The 22,665-nt window shown below is 30.5% G+C and overlaps 2 protein-coding genes across 2 annotated transcripts in view; one reads left to right on the forward strand and one right to left on the reverse strand.

Moving 5' to 3' along the window:
* The window catches only part of LOC131851726 (unc-112-related protein-like), a 331,640-nt gene that overhangs the window by 76,764 nt on the left and 232,211 nt on the right, over positions 1 to 22,665 (reverse strand). The window lies entirely within an intron of this gene.
* The window catches only part of LOC131851727 (neuroendocrine convertase 2), a 90,450-nt gene that overhangs the window by 13,902 nt on the left and 53,883 nt on the right, over positions 1 to 22,665 (forward strand). The gene's annotated exons all lie outside the window — the stretch shown is intronic.

A 22,665-nucleotide genomic window follows, 5' to 3' on the forward strand; every position in this document is an offset into this window, starting at 1 on the left:
ACGGAGTTATTATGATAATGTGTTAGTCTGAAGCGTGTGAGATATGGTAATGAAATGACTGTCTATGAATGCATAATACTATAATCTTCTGAAATGGCAATACACGAGAAGCCATCATATTGCATTCCATTATTTCCACAATACTGTTAAGATAATCTTTGGTATTGTTAGATCTATTGGTCTGTAGTATTGCCAGTAAACAATTTACATAAGAGTTACATAAAAAAGTTTGTATGTGTTTTATTGGCAAATATATCCCTACTTAGAAATTTCTTCCAGCCAACATTTGAGGAGATGGAGGTATCCATAGAACAGTACAGGTAAAGGTAAAGGTTGTGTATAGTTTTAAAACATATACATATGTATCTACTATTCTACATTTTTTAAAGTGGCGTATAAAAAAACATTTAAATCAAAGAAAGAGTTTAAGTACTCTCTATTATCGTTACTCATAGATGCTGTTAACAGTAGTTTAGCCTGTTTTATTTTTTATTATTCTATGAAAATTTTTATATATAGATAATTATAGCACGATATTTATGGTCTTTTAAATATATAATAAATTTGAAACTTCTAGAAATATACATATAAATTATAATAACTTAAGTTTAAAGGATTCCATAGATTTTTTTTTGTCTACGCTAACAAATTTCTTACGAATTCCCGTTATAATCACTCTTGTAATATCCAGAAAAACAACGCACATTTTTTTCTTATGTTTTACAAATAAAATGTTTTTCCGAGAATATTATTTAATATTTTGTAAAGTGGAAACTCGAGGCCGTCACAGATGTCAAGTGCCGCAAATTACCACAACGTAATTTATGGTAGAGTCGCGTAAACAATTTAATTAAAAAAATCCAGCGGCTGGAGAACTTGTGAGCCTCTCAAAACTTATAATGTCACCAAAGTTGTGGCCTTGCTTTAGGGATGCTAACCATACGCAGATCGTACAAGTACAAGGGTTTTGGTCTTCGGTACGAGACCAGCTTTATTCTCGAATAATTATTTCTCGTAACAGATTTTCACATGCTGAAATCAGTCATAGGATGTACGAGGTTAGAAAGGCAATATACAAGATTTTGCATTTCTTTTTGCAATGCTAAATATTTTAAGGTTGCCAACCTTAAAATTTTTAGCACCCTACTTCACTCGCAGATCCCAAAGTTTGAATTAACAAAGTTCCGGAGACAAACTGTGCGGTCGATATAAGCACGCAATGGTGTATGCTTATGCGATAAATTTAATACGTGTGTCTTTTGTTTATTTTACATATACTTATGTTCTTTTAACATGATAAACATGAAGGCAGTTTACAATACTTCTTAATTATTAATACTTAAGCAATGCATATGTTATGTATGTTGTTTGTACTGTGTTGATTTATTTTATTAAATAAAATTCATTCGCGAAATTGTGGGAAATAGAGTGATATAAATAAATCACTGGAAAAAATACAAGGTATGATCATTTTGCCTTCAAGAACAATATTGCAAGAGATTCATAGATGTAATATGACTACGAGATAACTTTGGTGATATTGATGAAATCGACGGTTGTTATGTACCATTAGGTAGGTTGATTTCCATCATAAATACTTAAAGAAAATATTTCCGAAATATAAATAATTTGTTTCATGACAATACTGTCTAAGCCAAAAGGTAAATAATAGATAGCTTCAATTTCACGTTTATAATATTTATACTAAAGAAGCAAGTAAAGGAAACAAAAAAGGACAAAGAAATACAAGAAATGGAATGTAAAACACATCACTTTCTTTTAGGAAATAGACTGAGGAAGTTAGTTGATAAAGTATCACTCTTTTAACAAATGTTTGAGGAAATGATCTGGTTTACTAATACTTTTAGAGACACTCGAAACATACATATACCATATTGTAATAAACGTAATCATTTATATATGTTCTTGATTCACTCTTAGATAGAGAAATAATACTAATTACAGACGATATGAGCAAAGGTTGTATCTATTTCAATTTAATGGTATATTCTAAAATCAACATGTTAAATTGATACATAAAATATTTAAACCTTAGAAAGGTCACATAATTAAGCATTATTAATTAGAGCGATTGCTTTGTTTAGGAATCTGTATCTTCTAAATATATATGGGCAAACCAAATGATAGAATTTAATATATTTCAAGTAAAACAAAATTGATTAATTAACTTAGTAACGGTCAATTAAGTATCCAGTCTAAACTGTGTGTATTGTTTATAATTGATACACAATTTAATACTGTAGAAAGAAATCTTGTTCTTGAAAATCCGAGCAGGGTCGTTGTCGTGTTCCGGTGGGAATTGCAAAAACCCTTATCTTTATTTATGGATAACTACGCGAGGGATCTCTTCGTTTATATTTCAAGATAGTCATTTATGCCTGCATAATGGCGTCAGAACAATATCTATATAAATCAATAGTTTTGATAGAATAATCTCCTCACTGTGTGTGTATTTGTAATATGTAATTTTGAATGAGTCACCAAAACTATTAAATTGCATATCCTGTAAATATATATTCTGATAAACTTGTCAGCAAACATAGAATGCTTTTTAGTCCATAATCCAACAATATACTTTTCGTTTATATACTTGAGAATATTTACCTCATCAATCTTTACGGTATATACTTATGGTGACAGATGTATCTTATCTCTATGTATTTATATAGGTATAGAAATACGGATTGTAAATCGTCCATCAAATGCCAGGAATGCTGACAACAATCTTCTACGTGACTATGTTTTGAAGACTTTCTCAGAATTTGTTACGATACGGTATTATATAAGAACGTAAAAATAAATACTTAAGACACATACCTACGTCATGTTTATATGTATTGATAAAGTACTATTATGACTATTTGTAGATGGGGTGGGTGATCAGAGACATTACGTTCGTACATCTGAATATATTATCTTATCTGTGATCTGAATATAGTATTCAACTTGTCCCTTGGGTAATTTTTTTAATAAACTCTTACGAAAGCGCATAAATATTTGCAACATGAAAAGCTGATGATATATCTACGTATATCCATAAAAAACATAAATTTACAGTAAAATATATACTCTCTGCCGGAAGTAAAATGTTGCCAACACGTTATATAAAAATCTTGAGTTACAGTATAGTAAGTTTATATTTTTCATTCAATTTTAACTCGTTTTTCATATAATAATATATTATTTATAGCGATAAATTGTATGCAAGCAGTTTTAAATGTAACAGTTAGTATTGCGACAAATATGACGTTATATTTCCAGGTTTAACTATTGTTTAATGAAGTTTTGAAAGTAATTTGAATGTAATAGTTGTGGACTACTATATATAATTCATTGGTTCACGAGGGAATAAATAGCTACAAAATTTACATACACTTGTTTGTTTTAGTCTATAGAGTATCAATATGAACTCAGTTATTCTCTAGCATAACTGAGTTCATATTGATTTCATAAATATAACAAATAAAATGTGGATATATAATTCTATCTCAGTATTAGCTTGGTAAATTACAATTCTATTTCTATTTCTATTTAAGTTTTCGAGTCCGCCATATTGGATTTAAAGATGAGTAATTTTATTTTTTGTGTTATTTTTAGTTCCTTAGAGGATGTTGTTCAGTATTATGAATATTATCACTGGATTTCGTCTTAGAAGACAATAATCTTTACATGTCTACGTGTAAAAATATTTCAGTTTTTTCATAACATACACTGCTGTCTAAAATAATGTTGTCGTTTATTTATATAAATGTTGAGAAAACATTCATCCCTTAAACGAGGGTGACACAGGTGTTTCCAGAAAACAGTTTCTATTTGTTACATATTAAATTATTGCGTTCTATATTAAATTGTATCGGTTATTTATGAAAAACTCTGTTATAAGAAACGTATGTTGTTAGATACTAACTACAATTTATAATGTCGTAGGTAATATTTTATAATATTCGCTGTATGATCATTATTGAATTTTCTGACTACATACCTCGTACATAATCGTACATCCATCTGTCCAACGTAGTGTACGTATTAGTAGTGGATGCCAGTACGTCAGTTAATGCATCGTATCGAATACACCATCCAATCTAGTGGTACACTTCATTGCTAGTAATGAGAATACTAATTTATAAATACACTTATAAGTCTAACTCGTATAGGTTATATATAGTTCAAAAGAGTTGTTTGTAACGGTAGAAGCCAATGTCTCATGATTTTCTAAGCCAATTTTCTTATCGGTTCCCTGGTGTATAGATACATAGTAAGATGTAATTACTATCGATTTATTCAAAAACAATATAGACAGTTGTTATTAAAAATATAATAATAATATATATTTATGTTATATTACAGTTAAGACATTTACATAGTTATGGTATATATACCAGCGATCCGCCTCGTAGTTTTCAAAATAAAATACTCGCAAGTAGCTATCATAGTATATATTACCAATATTATGTTATCTGTGATATTACAATATATTATTGTTGTAACTAGCAAAATAGAAATGTGTTCTAATATTTATATAAGAATTCTGACTTTTATATTTAAGTTTGTAATTCTGTTCTTTTACAACTTTGTATTTATACTTTACTTCTTGACAATCTTTCAAATTAATCTCTGTTTTCTTAGTTTTTTTATATTATTCTATTTACCTATAAAAGTTATACTACAACACGATATCAAGATATATGTTATGTATTTTTTAAAGTTTATTAATAACAAACAATCAAATAATATTAGTTCAGATTTTTCAGATTATACATAAAAAATAAAATACGAAACCTTGTTTACCTATATAGATAAAGATTGTTATATTAGCAATACATGTTTAGATAAAGCAAATGTTTGTATTGTTCTACAATATTTCGCAATAATACAGCATGTCCGACTAATTGTCTGATGACGAAGAGAACCTGCGTAGTTTCGATATTGTTAACATAATATTTTTATATTATAAACGTTTGGAAGGTTGTTTGTGTAGTTATTATTTTTCAACACATTAGCTATCCTATGAAAACACTAAATATTATTAATGTCAAAACTTTGTAAAGTTGTTTGGAGTTTTGTAGTGAATTGGAAAATATACTATACTTATTAATTCTGCAAATTCGTCCCTCATTAATCATCCAATTCCTGATCTAATATTGAGAAGGCATTTGTTTCATTAAACAGCGATGTCCTTAATCCCGCAAGAATGCCAATTAATTACCAGCGTAGGTCGATGGGCTCTCGAGTGCTAATACAAAGAGTTCGTTATCTCGGTATAAGTGCCTACTCTTTTGCAGGCTTTTCTTAATATTGTTTCTATATTGTTTATTCTAGACATGAATCTATAAATATATTAAAAATATAACTGACCGCTGCTGTCACATGACAGATACGAGTTTATGAGAAAACCTTTAGTCGAATTACTTTATCAAGGTAATAGAACTTGGAAGCTATGATTTTAGAATCTTTCTTACTACTACAGTACATTAGCGAAAACTGCAATTACTAGCGTGTACAAATGAACAGGCAAACATATAAAAATTCTTTTTTTTTAGGTTCTATCATGTTGAAATTATTCTTTTTTTAATTTTAATGATATTGGTTTACAAATCAAAAATTCGGTTACAAAGTTCCAGCCTTATCTAGTAAAGCAATATAATAAAGATAAAAAAATAGGACCCTGTTAGAGGTTAGAGGAAGAATACAATGACATAGGTATACTTACTATTGGCGAAGATTATTAATTGGCATAGGACAATTTGATATGACAAGTAACATGTAAAATTACACCGTTAATCTTCCTAAAATAAATAAAATAAAATTACAGGTTTAGTTGTAGTGAGTATACCCAGCTTAGGATAGGTACAAATATAATATATAGTTCATTATTTTAAGTAATTCAGATTCATATTAATAAGTTTTCAGATCCCTTTTCTTTACTATATTTTTTGTTATATCTTTACCGACATTATTAGATTAGGTTATTTTAATAGAAAGGGTAGATCAACATTAGATTATTAAAGATTTAGGAATATTGTCTATGTTTTAATTTAAGTCTTTCTGTAATAAAGAAAAGGCAAGATTTATTCTAAAATTAGCGTTCTGTAGTTACGAAAAGAAGAGCAAATAATTGAAATAGAATATATAATACGATGGATTAATTTGAGAGTAAGAGTGTAATGTATAATTTTTACTTATGTAGCTTTTATATTAAAAATGGTCACGAAGAATGGGTTTACTTATTAAAACACCAACAAGCATCAGAGTCTCGAGAATCATCAAAAGTATAACCGGTATCATATATATCTATTTATTAATTTATTATTTATTTATGAACTTAAATATAATTCTCCCTGTTAACACGTCCGTCAATACCTACATGTTTTCATACCTCTATATATAGAGAGATGACCAAACATGTACGAGAGGAGCCAATTCCGCCTAACTTACCTTATTAAACTCAATAGAGGGATATAGTTGTAAGTCCTCACGTAGCATAGCGCCTGTCACGTCGATTCGACGTGATTGATCAAAAACAAACAAAAGAACAAGTTTTGTATATGTTAGGATCTAATTTATTATAGAAAACTGGGTAAACACTGTTAGCGAACGTGTTACATTTGTTTAATTTATTAAATTAAGTAATTTCGTTGAAATGGACATGTTTCAATTACTCGTAGTTGCTTTTATGCTATGTTTTGTTAAGAACCATTTAAACTAAATTTTAAATTCTTATTAATATTATAAATGCGATACTAAACTAAACAAACTAATTCTGTTTCTCTGCCTGTCACACCAAAACTGAACTGATTTTAATGAAATTTGGTACATAGATAGTCTACATGAACTCTGAGAACATAGACTACTTTTTAATACGAAAATAGAGTTGTAACGGCGTGATAGGCGAGATGAAATGTTGTATGTAATTATCGTCATTTTTAAAGCTAGAGGTTTGACAGTTATTTTCTAGGCTCTTGACTAAATATAAATAAATGACAAAGTTTGTAATTCGAAAATTGGTTATTCGTCGTCTATTCCACGAAGATGGAGTGGCGGGCACTAGTAGTAGCTAGTAGAATTTAAGAAGAGCTAGAGATTTTTGTTCTATTATAGGATAGGCAATAAAGCTGACATCCTATCTGATAGAAAGTGACCACTGAAGTATGGAGTGGCGAGTAATATGATAAATATTTTTCTAGTAAGCGCGAGTGAGCAAATAACAAGTGCAAAGCATGTTGTGAATATTCTATTTTTACCCATAAACAAAAGTTATGTAGTCAGTCTATGCGCTCATCGGTCCGAAGACGTGGCTCATTTTGCATAATTTATTTCGACAAACGCTGCCTATAAGTTTGCCCATTTATTATTCTCCGTTTTTGCACATAATTTGAACGAGACGGCTTCTGAAAAATTACATTTTGACATTGTAATAAAAATATGGCTGGATATTACAGTAGGTACAATTTAATTGAGAGCGTTGGAGTTTAGTGGTTAACTAGACATTTAGAGTACAAAGGTTCTGAGTACAATCCAAATTTGGCCGACAAATACAAACGATATCAGAAATTCCTAACACCTTACTGATGGAAATATCGGTAGTATTAAAATTAATCTGTAAGATAGTAGGTTAGGTTCACCCTCTGCCAGGATTGATTTAAAATATAGTTACGTTCACCATAACATTGACTATTAAGAATACTGTCACATCCGAGATGTCATGTTCATCCTATCATCCTCCACTGGTGCCCCGCCAGCGTAAACCGTTAGCGCAGGCGGATGCACCATTCCATTGTCATCCTTTGGAACCCTGAAGGTTCAAAAGAGTCAAAACACTTCTTTGGACAATTTTAGTACCTATCTACAGATTAAAATTTAGGTACATGTACTGAATATAACAGTCGATATCATAAAAACATACTTATTATTTAACTGGATTTTCATTCTATTCATAGTATGTACTACCTACTAAAACAATGAATGTCACCCTGTTTTCATTAGGTGGGTAGCCAGCTATTTTTGGGGGTTATAAAAATATATAGATCCTTAAGCGTTTAACGTGATACCTGAGTTGGTAAAGGGATCAGTCGCTTATTTAGAATGCTACCTGAGTCAACATACTTCGCCTTTGAGGTGCCTCGCTTAGAGACCGCGCCGGAACAAAAGAAATTGGAAGCGATGAAAGTAAACAGTGATTTTCAGGAACATTGTGTAACCGGGAATTTTAATCTTATATATACCTAACAAACTTCTTTTTATACCCCGACGTAAAAGAGGGCTGTTATATATACGCGGTGGCTGCATGTCTCTGTGTCGGTGTGACTGTCTGTGGCATTGTAACTCCTAAACGAATGCACACGTTATTGCGTAGTTTTTTTTTGTTTAAAAGCTAACATGATCGACATAGGTCCTGTTTGAGCTTTTATATATGATTAAGGTTATTTAGGATTTGGGCGTATATTAGGATTAGGTTTGGTTACTTGAAATGCTTAAATTTATAGATAACAATGACACCCTCCTATTATATATAGTGTCCTGTAAAATAGACTGTCCCATTCTATATGTATCTTCCCACTATATGTATCTATGTATATTCCCATAGAGTTTCTGTTAAAGACACAAGAAAGTAAACGAGAGGTTCATTTTAGTTCATCAAAGAAACCTCTCGTTTACCTTTAAATAATCAGTACAGCAATGTGGTTACAAACACATATGCATAAATATCTGAATGCGGCAATAACAAAGCCTATCGTTTACTTCTCTTGATATAACATTAATTAACATAGTAATATAACGTGTCGCTTCGGTTGCGGTTACATCGCAAATAGAGAGCATAATGAAATATACATCGTTTCAAATGTAATTATGAATGAATAATTATAACGGTATAACTGTATATACGTGCAAATCTATGTTATCTACTTGTAACTATCTAATGAAATATTATCTATCGACTGCATGGAGGCTTTAAGAAAGGTTTATCATGGGTTTTAAGAAATGTACATTAAGTTTATTAAGGGTCGGCAACGTTGACGTCACACCCTTGGTGTTACAAGCATCCATAGGCAATGGTAACCGTTTACCATTAGATGGATCATATGCTTCATTGCTACTACTGGTTGAAAAAAACGGATAGAATAGCAATAGAAATAATCTTTATTCAAATAAACTTAATATAAGCACTTTTGAATAGTCAAGTTTTTTTATTCTACCGCTCTTTCGGATGAATGAACATGAAACTTGTGTGTTGCTCTTTTAAATAAATATTGCTTTAACTATATTTACATTAAAAAGGATTATGCATGCGACAATCAACATAGAAACCGCTACGCACTTAATCTCTGGTCAATAAGATAACATTGTCAGCGCTATGAATTTTCAGTTAGATATTTTCTACAAAAACATTATTATCATTTATAAATTCTTCAATTTTATAATAAGAAAATATTTTATAAGACATTTGATTTTTTTTCTGGCAAATTGAGTACAGACTCTTGTAGTTTGTTGTAAAACCTTACGCAATTTCCATAAAACGAACTACTAACTTTCGAAAAACGGCATTTAGGTAAAATTAGTTTAGATATTTGAGTATATTTCAAACATAGAATCTAAAATTTGCCTTCAGGTGTATCGCATTGACCTGTAATAAAGTAAGCTATTTATTAAGCTAAGGAAATATTTAAATACTTACTTTACCATCTTTTATTACCCGTCTTAGTCAACCGTCATATAGTTTACTTTCCTTTTATCATCTTCCACACTGACCATCTTTTTTTCGGTCGCCTTTTTACTTTACATCCTAAATACTTTCTAAAAAGATGGTTTAAGTAATCTATATAAATAGGCAAACCTTCTAAGAATAGAAAACTGAAAATTGAAAAGTCCTATAGATATGACTACATCATATTGCATCACTTGGTTGAAATAGACACCATTATTCGCTCATTCGGAATATGGATTCAGACAAGAATACCAAGTGTATTCTTCTATTGCGCTTTTCAACAAATGGTCAACTTTTCATTTTAAAGTTTTATGTGAATTGGTAGTTTGTATCAAAGGATACAAATTCATGTTCTTATATATAAAAAAATCGTTATTTTATAAACTTAAATACTAGCATTTAGTTAAAAGTAAATGTAGCTAGAAAGTGATAGCTAATTTTAGATGTACGGCTCGTTAGTTCCTTTCATCTTCTACTTATCAATTTAAATGTTGGATACTCGTTGAATTATAAAGTCAGGTTAGGTACTCAAGTAAACAAGAAAATAAGCTTCTCTATAAACTAAGTTAGAACTTACTTCAAAGTAGCTATTCACCCTCTGACATTTCTGTGCAAGTATCCCGAAGTTTTGTGAAGTAAATCTATATTTGAATAAGGTGTATGTTGAAATGTGATTGCTTAAATAGTAAATAACATAGATAGTATAAAATAAATACAATTAATATATGTCTACAGGTAATTATGTTATTTACATGTGACGGGGTCGTGGCCTAGTGGTTTGCTACTCTGAATTACCCTCGCGCGGTCGTGAGTTCAAATTTGGCCGAAAACAAAAGAAACAATACTTGAATGAAGCAAATACCAATATAAAAAAATAATCCAAAAGACGGCGGATGGTTCGCCCCTCAAAAATACCGAGCGAAATGTGAGCATGTCAAGTTTTTCACCACAACATCTATTGTTTTCCTGAACATGACTGACATTTATTATGCATGTTGATATAACATTTATTCTGCTTTTATGTCAACATATTACTGGCTTTATATAGCTCCACAGATAAAGAATCAACGGAATTCGAGTAAAGTAGGCTTTATAAAATGTTTATGGCCACTTTTCGTGTAATGTTTGAATTCTAATAAGCGAAACTAAACCTTGCCCTTTGTATTTGGAAAAAAAATTGTTTTATTAAGTACAATTTATTGTATAAAAAAAAGTTTACGAAAACACATCCATAGATTTCAAACGCTTATAAATATAGCATAACTATCTCGATTAGGTCAGATTTCAAACAAAGAAACTGCGTAAAAAACGATTCATATGTTTGGGACAGACACAAATAGCCTTTTTGTACGAGATTAAAAAATCTTATATAACTAATATAAAATAAATTGTACTTATCCATTTAGTTATTAATATGTTCGATATATATCCATTTATATGATCCACAATGTTTTTTTCCGGTAAATGGTCTGTATTCTTATCCACTGTAGATAATTGAAGCAGTAATAACATTGGGTTGGGTATTACTTGGGGTTTTCTGGCCTTCATTTGACTGATCAGTAATGAAATAAACAATTAACTATAGTATAAATCACATTTAAGGTGTCTAGAAAGTCCTAGATATACAAAATATAATTATCCTGCTACATATTGACTAGCAAACTAATATTCTAAAGTAGCTATACACGCAACTTCGTCCGCGTAGAATATAACTTCATTTTCCTAAAATAATATTTTTTCTAAAATAAAAGTTAGTAACCTAAGTTACTTCTTATTACATCAGCTACCTGTCAATAAAAGTCCCGTCAAAATCGATTCAGCCATTTCAGAGATTAGCCGAAACAAACAGACAGAGAGACAGACAAAAATTGTAACAAATGTTATTTTGGTGTATGTATCGTATTTATTTTCTATTTATTATTATTTTATTTATGCATGTAGTAAAAACGGTTATTTCAATATTACAAACAGATACTACAATTTTATTTATACGTATAGATTAAGAAAACGTATACTCATAGTAATGACTGTCTCCATTCGGCTAAATTAATTTTATTCATAAATATTACGCGACATATTCACTAAAACTGAAAATATAAATATTTCTTTTGCTCTATATTATCTAAATGTTATTAACCGTTTCTGAAAAATTCTGTCACCTACTGAAAAGTACATTCTCCGTAAATAACACATACAAATATCTATAAATAAATATAAAGATTCCCACAATAGTTGGAAAGTAACACGTATCTAATTTTATATGAAAATTCTTACTATATATGAATCTCAAAAGGCATCATGTCCTTCGAAGTTATACTAAGGTCTTTAATTACCATGATTAAACAAACAAATATATACCGACGGCGTAAATAATTGGATAAGACTGTAATTACGCGGCTGTAGACCGTGATATTTCGCCAAACTCATTTATTATCTATGCATAATCAGGCGTCTTAAATTATTAAAGGGAGTCGCAAAGGATGGCGGGTGACGAGTACACCCCATTTTGTACACAGAGAACTTGGTCTAGTTTATAAACTAAAATTTATACCTAGTTTAATTTGATTAATATGCCACTTTGACGCTTAGTACCTAGAACAAACTTTAGATTAGCGTTCTCATTTGTAATTGTGTGTCTCTATGTTTTGATTTATAAAAAATAAAAGGAAGTATTGCTTTTAATTTCGTCGAATTTTAGAAGTATCTATTTATGACATAAAAAAAATTATATGCTTTCTATTTACCTAATATAAATCATAAGAAATTAAAAGAAACATATAAGAAACAAATTGTGACTTAATCATAATTCTGTCTTATAAGTGTGCCGATCTCTATTTTTTTAAAGCCCTAATTGTAGTATTGTTTAAAATTTTATATAACTATTTATTCTGACTTTATTTTCTAAAGTTATCCATGCCAATAACTGGCATGTTATAATTGTGATATATAAAAATCGAAAGAACTATTTAACGTGTTTGTCTACATATAAATCATTCATTTATTACGGCCTCGGTGGTCTAGCGGTTTAGCACACCGCTTTACGTCCGATGGTCGCGGGTAGAAACATTTGAATATTTGAGGATGATGGTTTGTATCGGTCTGGGTGTTTTCTGTGTATAATATGTATTACTTATATAGTGTTTACAAAAAAAAGTATATGCATTTGTATCATTTATCTAGTACCCGTAACACAAGCTAAGCTTAAATTGGGTGTGTGTGAGCGGTGTGTGAATGCAGTGTGTGAATTATACTGAGATTATTATTATTATTTATTTATTAAAAGAAATCGTTATGTATTATGAGTGGGTTAATTGTAAGTAAAATATAAAATCTAATATATTTATAAATTAGTAGTTAGTTTTCATATTTGTTTAGAATGACAGACAAATTATTATGCGAGTATTATTTATTTAGTTCTCAAGGTAAAATGGATTCCGTGTCCAGTAACACCTGGCAACACCTGGAAACACCGGGCCGCCATTTTGACAGCAACCCTGAACTTAACTTCATTCATTTCCGATTAAATTTATTGAAATGTATGATGCTGTGGTCTATATTTAAATATTTATGTCATGAAACTAAACATTGAACAATGACTAAAAGTTTCATTTTTGCCAAATATAGAGTACCAAATTCTATTAATAAAGTATAATAGATATAACAGACATTTACTGAGATATATTTATATCTAAAGTCATGTGTCCTGTGCTAGAGAGTATAGCTGCTAATTTTAATAATAAAATACATACATAGGTACTAGTTCTTGTTTATTTTCAATAGAGTAAAAATTCTACTCTTTCATATTTTTATTATTGGATTAGATTATATTGACTGAGCTCATATTAAAATAATTCCAAATTGATCATTTTACCATTGTCTACCATATGTTTTATTTTTTAATGCCACCAACAGAACAAAGCATATTAGCCTAAATTACTTGTATTGACATTTTTTGAATTAAACTAAAACAAAACAAAGTCGTAATTTGTTTTCCAAGTTACTACGTTGCTGTTGCTAGTAGAAGGAAGGTAAACATAAAGTTTTAATGGAATACGAATATAGTGTCACTAAGTAGGTAGGAGTGAAACTTATTTGTACCTTACAAGTAATATACTCCATGATGCATACTTGTATTATCTACGTAAATACATACATATTAGGACTTAGTTATTAGGTACATATCTAATGAAAGAGATGTAACATAGCAGTGTTACAAATCAACCACAAAGAAAGATGTAAGCAAGTAAAGAATCATATATTGAAAATATGTAATCGTCTGTAGATACACGTGTAACAATATAAATTTACCTATGAAGTAGTTATTAGGACGATATTTTGCCGAAATAAAGTAGGTAGATTTACATAACACTCGTGTAACTTGGATATTTTTTCCATACTTTGTAAGATATTTTTTTAATCAACACTTCGTATAGAAGATAACAGATTCTTTTGATAAAGCCTTATGTGAACCCTTATGTAAGAAAATTGGTATGTTATACTCTCAACAATCTCAAAGGAAAATACATAATAAATATGTATGTACATAAAAGGTTATTTCCTAACGTAAACTTATTTTATTCGCAGCGTGAAGAAAATAGGAGCTAAGATAGGAAAAACTTCAGACCCTCGGGTATTGTTTCTGTTATGAAGCATTACCCACTGATTATGTAAATAGGTACTCAGTTTTCTGTTTCAGAAATGGTAATGTAACCTTTGAAAGTCCCTTTTGTAATATGTGACAAGCGTGTAACTAGAATGAGCAAGGGTTGGACTTTAATGATGGACTGTTCAATTATTCATGAGTGTAAAGTTATTAAAATTTTGATTACGCGATAAATATCCCGAGGACACTGCGGATATGAAAATTTTTGAGATTAGTTTAGGAATATGTGTATCCATTTAAATATTGTGCCTTAATGCTAAACTTTCCTCAATACGGTGACATTAACAAACAAATTTTATGTCCATAAATTATGGTAACGATGATCACTCTGCTTCAAATGAAAATACTGAAACTAGTTGTGTTCGCGACTTCGTACGCGTCTTATTTGTAGACACCATATGGAGAAAGTGATTTGTATCAATCGGCTAGTACCCATAATGCAAGCTTTGTTTAGCATAGGATGGCGCTGCGTGAATTGTTTTGAGTTATTAAAAAACAAATATATTTTATATTGGACAATAAATCTTGTACTAAAGGCGTAAGCTTAATCCGTGCGGCACTCTCCATCAGCAAACTTTTAGGTTAGGTATAAACAAAATGCGTTGTTGCATACCTACCCCGTATGGCAAACTATAACAAAGATGTATGAATTATTAAAAATAAATAGATAATATGACATGATTAAATATAAATAAACATATACATAATGTATAATAAATATATAATGTTACACTGAATAAATGAATGCATTCACTGAATATAGTTAAATTAATATGTATGTAATATTTAACAACATATTCTGGAAAATTTACCCTGAATTCTTAGCCGTAAAGATCATATGTAGTAACCTTGACGCGGAAATAGATACATAGGCAGTTTTTGTCTCGTCACGCTTTTACGATTTTCGTACATGTAGGTAAGAAAAAAGATTGTTCAGATATGTAAACATAAACAGTTTTTACTCCGATATTCATTCGCGTGACTGGGACATATTTTATCCGGGAAAAAATAGCCTAAATCCGTCTTTATCTCAAATAAAATTCGTACACTCTTCCTATGAGATTTGCCCGTAGTTACATATTTTAAATATTTGTTTTAAATCTTATTAATATCATAAACGCGAAAGTTTGTGAGTCTGAATGGATGTTTCACGCAAAAACTATCTACTGAACAAATTTGGAAAAACTTTACAGTAATATATAGGCTAATATATAAATTTCACGCGGATCAAACTGCGAGCACAGCTGGTAAGTAATAGATCTGGGTCTCTATATACTCCTTCTTATATTTACAATTGGTACATGAACAGTTTTTAATTTAATATTTATTCGCATGGTTGGGACGTATTTTGTCCGGGATATAAAGTAGCCTAAATCCGTTTCTATCCCAAATCATATCCGTATACAATTGTTACGAGCCTTTAATATGTCAACAAGGAATTACGTATTCTAAATACGTAATAAATAGACTTACTTTTATATTTATAATATTAATAAGTTGTTGGAAGATGAATAGTCTTATTTTTCCTTTTGGTATTTGTGAATAATTATTGGAATCAGATTGAAGCTTTATCTTCATATCGTTCACGAATCGCTTTAGTAGGGTTTGCCTATAAAACGATTCCCAATGGAAAATATTTTTGTTTGTATCTCGAAATTGGAGATTTTTTGTATAAAAAGTTAACTAAATTATACAAATAAAAATGGAATTTAATTAAAGGTGAATGTAGCATAGAATATTTGATAAGAATCCTAAGGCGATTATCATCTAATGTAGAGACTAGAACAGTGTATTATAGTGTGGCCAGAATACTATAAACAATAATGGTTGATAAGTTTAGTTTTTTGATAGCAAGCTTGTTTATATATTTTTTTAAATTAAATACTTAATACTGTTTTCTAACACTAGCAGCCGCCAAGCAGTTTGCTTTGTAACCTGTTGTTCGGTAGTAGGGTTACAAAGCAAGGCAATGTTAGGCAATGAAACTACAGGTTAAAAGGCATGATATCCTAATCTTCTTGAATGGTAAGTAAATGGCATAAGTAGGTAATAGGTATCATAAACTGATGTCCCAATGGTCAGCACAATTGGTGTTCTTGTATATTAATATATGAGGCAAATAAGCTGATGGTTAGACTGTTACAGTCTAACCATTAGCTTGTTTACCATTCCGAGTAAAAAAAATAGTAGTTTTGTATTTATCGTCTTAGTAATACATATATCTAGTTATACAATAACATTAAATATGTATTAGGAAGATTTAATAAACAAGTTAGGATAATATGAACTAATTGACAAACTAACTTTATAAAACCTTATTTTATAGTAGAGTGTAAAATGCAAAAGTGAAATAAAGCGGGAGAATTGATCGCAAACATCCTGTTGACTTTGATAAATTGAGATCGCGTTACATTTGAGTGCTCGCACTTGTATTGTAAAATAAACCCGATTTTCTCTTGCGGTCATAAATCACACAGAGTCAGCACATACTCGTGTGTTTTATATAGATTAATATAACAAACAGAACAGAATATATAACTCCTAAAATGAAAGATAGATAGTATGTACCTTATTTGCATTATACAGTAAAGATACACATAAAAATGTAGCGTAAAAATATGTTTAAAACGTTTAAAATAGTTTGAATATTATTTTATTTGTAAAATTTCCACTAATATATATTTTCAATGACATCCATGTCACAAGATTTTGCCAACAATATTATTGTTAGGTGCAATGGCACACAACACTAAATTTAAGCATTTTTAATAGTATTTTTTTATTCGTTAACACATTCAGTAAAGTGCCAGGAAGATTAGGACAATATAATTACTAAATAAAAAGATTAAGGTAACATCTGACTAAGACATTAACAATTACCTCTATCACAACTGCTTCGTAATCGTCAATACTTCATTTATTTAGGAGTTAAGATGTCTCACACGAACATACACCCAAAATTCGTCCAACTTATAACACCTGTCTTTTACCGACTGCGGACATAAAAATGGGTAGTGCACTAATAAAAAAATGGTCTGATTTAATTTGATTCCAAATTTCCATATAGCTATTAATTATAAAAATCACATCTTGATTTGATTTTTTTTCTAGACCCACGTACCGTACGTAATATTTAGCAAGTACTAATTGTTAGAACAGGTATGTATAATTAAGTAACAAAATAAGAAACATATTACTATAATAAAAATATATAACTCGATTTTGTGAACTTTCACGAACTAATTAACGATTCAAATAGGTATGTACGCTGTGTAAATCTAAGTTATTTGTTATGTAAGCGTGTACGTTACCAAATTACTTAGAATGTTATCTATCATCTTAGTCTACGTCTTGTATCCATTACTTAACTAACTGATGGGAAAACTTGGTTAATTTTACAGTGAGTAACGTCGTAAACATAGGTCTTGTTAATTTGTTAGCAAACTCGATTTACGGTCTTCAGTATGTATATAATTACTTGGGTTAAGAGAATTTGGAATAATAAATAATATATGTATTTAATTTAAATGTAAGAATAGAAATCTACATATGTTTCTTTGTTTTACCCGCTTATGAACATCAAATGTTTTGTATATATTTTTGTCCCTACAGTCTTGTTCAGTATACTGATTCAAATGAGATGAACTGGAAAGAAACTCAACTGAATTAATTTTAAACCAGTCAATAATAGGTGTTACATGTCTAAAATTAAATGAAAATTCCGTGCATGAACAATTATTGCCATGCACGCTCGTCATTTAAGTAATCGTTTAGTGAGTAATAGGGTTTGCTCAGTAAATATGATTAAACAGATATTTTGAATTGATTTAAAGGTAATTCCACTATATCCTTTGGTAATTGTAATTAATTATAGTTATTATTATAATATAATTGTAGTTAATTAATCATTGTAGTTAATTTTATTGTATATTTTTATACTCATTCCCATAAAAAAACACATTTTCTTAAAAATAAGCTAATATTATAAATGAAAAATTGTGTCTGTCTCTTTGTCTGTCTGGGACGTGAAGATACATTGTATTAGATGCAATCCTGGTAGAATAGTATTTGTTAGATTATAATCAAAGGCTGTGGTGGTCATAGACTATTTCTTAACTCAAATAGGGGATCAAATATGAGTGATTTGAGTAGATGAAGTCGTGGGCAATGGCTGGATATAGAATATCGTCATAATAGTCGCCATCGTTGTCTATTCTCTTATGTCTTTTATATTACGCAACGGATTTAAAGGTAGTTTTCAGCAATAGGTAGAGTGATCAAGAGGAAGAATAAGCCGAAAAATTCAAAGATTTGTAATGCATCCGTGCTAATCGGATCGGACGGGTAGCTAGTAAGTAATAAATAAAGTTACACGGTGTCAAAGAGACAAATTGCTGTTACCCACGCGATTATAAATATGAAATATTCAATTTACACGCTACAACATGTGATTATTTTCCACACGACTCCATTATAGAACAGATAATCATAAAATATGTTTAAAGTTGATTTTTAACATCAACGGTAATAGCTACAAGGAAATTGGCGGCATATTGGCCGTAAAAGTAATAGCCACTTGCGCTTTACTGTCTGGCAATAAAGTTTGTTTTTGTTTGTGCGCGTTAAGGGTTAGGGATGAAACACGCCTCTAAATAGATATAAGAAACGCAACTATCCACACTATCCATACCAATACTATAAATGCAAAAGTTTATCTATCTGTTTGTTGTTTTTTCTGTGGTATTTGTTAGCTTTTCACGATAAACGGCAGAACGAATCTTTATGCTATTTGATAAGAAGATAGATGGTTTCACGAGGGCGGGCATAGAGTATCTTTTATCTCAAAAGATAATCATTAAAGGCTGAAATAGGGGGTGAAAGCTTGGGAAGACGAAGCCGCGGGTAGTTACACAATATTAATGGATATTACTGTATTTTTTTAACTTAATTAAATTGGTTCATTTAAAACTGTTGTGTATAATTTCATTGGCTCGGTATCTTCGAGACTGTCCTGTATTACTTCTCGTAGTCATTAAATCCAGCAAATTATTGGGGTGCTTGTGTTTTATGGCGTCGAATAAGGAAGTTCAATAAACGCACCATTTTATTAACATGTGTAAATGTCATATCCGCAGTTACTATTGTAGCTAGCATTTGTAGATATTTCTTTACTAGTGACCCTCCCCGACATCGCCTGAGCGTTTTAGCCAGACGAGTAGACTATTATTATTTAAAAAAACTAAATAATTATATGTATATTTTCGTACACGGTTGTATAAATTTAAAAGGATTAGGCTCATGCAATTTGTGTATTGCGTTGTGTTGTGTTGTGAAATAAGCTATTTGCATATTAATAGCAACGGAGTCACATATAAAAAGAAGTATCAAAATAATACATATAATATATAAATATTTCTAAAAAGAATGATGGTCAATCTGCGAGTAACATGTAGTTAATATATATTATACAGTGACAGCTGTGGAAAAATGTACCTTCAACGCAAAATTAAAGGTTAATATTTAGCTGTTAATAAATAGTTCTAGTATAAATACATCAAAATTTCGTAGAAGAACCACGTTTTACGTAGGCAGTGTGATTTTGTCAAATTAATTGTGGAGAAACCGAGAAATGTCTCATCACGCAACGGAATTAATTTAAACTGGGTTTCTCATGTACATACATAAAATACATATATTGTGTTTAATCACGTTTGACGGTATTAACATCATTAGTGTCATGAATACAAAATTAAACGAATTTATATGTCAAATGTCAACGCGATCCTTGATTTTAAGTATAACTCTATATTCTATAGTGCTTATTTAATTCTTTATTAAGCAACGTTTCAGGTCTAGTGGTTTAGCACATCGCTTTACTTCCGATGGCCGTGGATTCGATTCCTTGCACAGTACAAACATTTGTATTAATGAGTAGGATTGTTTATGTCTTCTATTAAAAATGTATCGATATATTTATATCAGTTGTTTAGTACCCATAACATAAGCTTTGCTTAGTACTAAATGCCGCTGCGTGTCTTGTTCTGAGATAATATTATATTAATGTATGTTATTTGCTAATACTCGTAAGCAGTTTGCTATCAGGTAAGAGGTTTTCAAATACGTTCACATACAAAAAACAAATCTTTCCGTTTTATAATATAGTATTAAAAAGGATAACAAGATTTCCAAGTCCGGATAATTCGGCAGAGTTGCTTCGAATATTATTAGCAGTATACCCATACCAATTCAATTTTCTTTAACATGACATGTTGACAAATGACATTTACTCATTACTTGGTCGTCATCCTATCAGATCGAATTTCAACTTAGTTCCTCAAGTTATATCCTGGTGAATTCACCACGATGACCTCAGATAGTTCATATCTACCTCATTTCATATCACATCCGATTATACCAAACCATATCTATTCTATGAAAAAAACAGTTACTTCGTAAGAAACTGACATTACTATAACACTATAATACTTCATTGTAGCTTTGTAATTCTAGAATTCTAGTTGCTTCAGACTGAAGTTTAGGAGTGTGGAAATAGGTGTAAAACAATCCGTGTAAAGACGCTTTGTTGAAAAGTTGGGAATGCAGTGCATTTATAAAGGCACCACATATTGTTACCAAGTTATATTGTGTTAGACGTAGAATCTATAGCAAAACTACAAATGCCATATATTATTCCATCCAATTGACTTACTTCATTTAGCCTACGCGAAAAGGGGGAATATACCTAGATATAATAGTATAAGTAGCACAATGAACATACTCATAACATCATAATGTAACCTAATAGATATAAATGCACATAAGAGGTCATGTGCATTTTATACCTCTAAATATTGTAAATACACTATCATATCTTGCCCTCCAACCTAAACGATATAAGCAGCTTACAATTGGTAAGGGGATAGTTAGTAATGTGAACTGATCACCCCATTGCTAGCAATGTACCATGTCAGGTTGACCTTCACGCGGTGAATTTGTTACGATGTGATAACTAACCTGACCTCATGCTCATCTTATCATTCTCCACTGGTGCCCCGCCAGCTTAAACAGTTAGCACAGGCGAGTGCATCATTCCATTATCATCGCTTAAAAAAACGTAAATTTAGGAACCTCTCGCTTTAGAAATAAAAGTATTGAAAGAGATAGGTCAACGTTACTTTATATCGATATTATATCCGTCTCGATTTCAAGATTATTAGGTCTATATAACATCACGCTGCAACCAATAGGAGCCGAGCTGCAATGAAAAATATTGTAGATACGGAGAAAATGTTAAGCAGACTATATTCCGCGTGTCAGCAAGTTGAATATAAAAAAAGTCCTTATAAAGAGCAACACTTGAGAGTAAAACAACCACGATCAGGTCAATGTACTCTATGACGCACGTGGCGATACTTTTAATCAAGTGAATATTCTAATTAAAAAAAAATCGTAGGTATAAAAGATATTCTACTGCATAAACTTCATTGTCTAATTTTGTTTGCTGTGAAAATTTTCCTTTGTATGTATAGCGTAAACGAACACAAAATTCTACGATAAAAGTGGTCCTCGCTTGATTTTCCGGAAACGGAAGTATATACTAACATTAATCCGGACTCAGTAAATAGAAAAAATAGTGTATATTTTTGAAAAGCTGAATACCGTTTGGTCGGAGTTTAGCCAAATACATTAGAAATTTTCTATTCTATTTGTCTGTAATTTAGATTTGTTGTAGACGTGATAAGAGATACGTTAGAAACACTTAAAATAGTATTATTTATATTACAAACCTAAAATAAATGGGGGCTAGATGTTTACGTCACCGGATGAATTACAAAGTGACACACAAAGTTTTTATGTCATCCAGAATCGAACTTACGATCTTTCTGCGTAAGACGGGGTAGTAACCCATACGCCATAACGTTCACAAATACAAGCGAATCCGTAGAGTAAATGTCAGCTTACCGTATAAGAAAGAAAAATACATTTCTTTAGGATGTCGCACACACTCTTCAGAATAAAATTATGCCGTAACGAAGTGTTCGGAATCTATTTATCGGTACAAATCTATAATGTTGTTGGCAGGGATTTTTCGAATAGCGAAATATTTGTTCGCGACCGGATGTAGGTTTTATCAGCTAGATATATTAGTTTATCGATTTAATAGAATTTGTGACACAATCCTAGTAGGATTGTGTCACAAACGTGCTTATCTACAAGTAGGTATTTTCTTACAAAACTAAATGAGTACTACGAAAAACATTATTTTTATAAACCAAGT

The sequence above is a fragment of the Achroia grisella genome, unplaced genomic scaffold (assembly GCF_030625045.1).
Source record: "Achroia grisella isolate CSIRO2021 unplaced genomic scaffold, CSIRO_AGI_Agris_v1 utg807, whole genome shotgun sequence".
NCBI lineage: Eukaryota > Metazoa > Arthropoda > Insecta > Lepidoptera > Pyralidae > Achroia > Achroia grisella.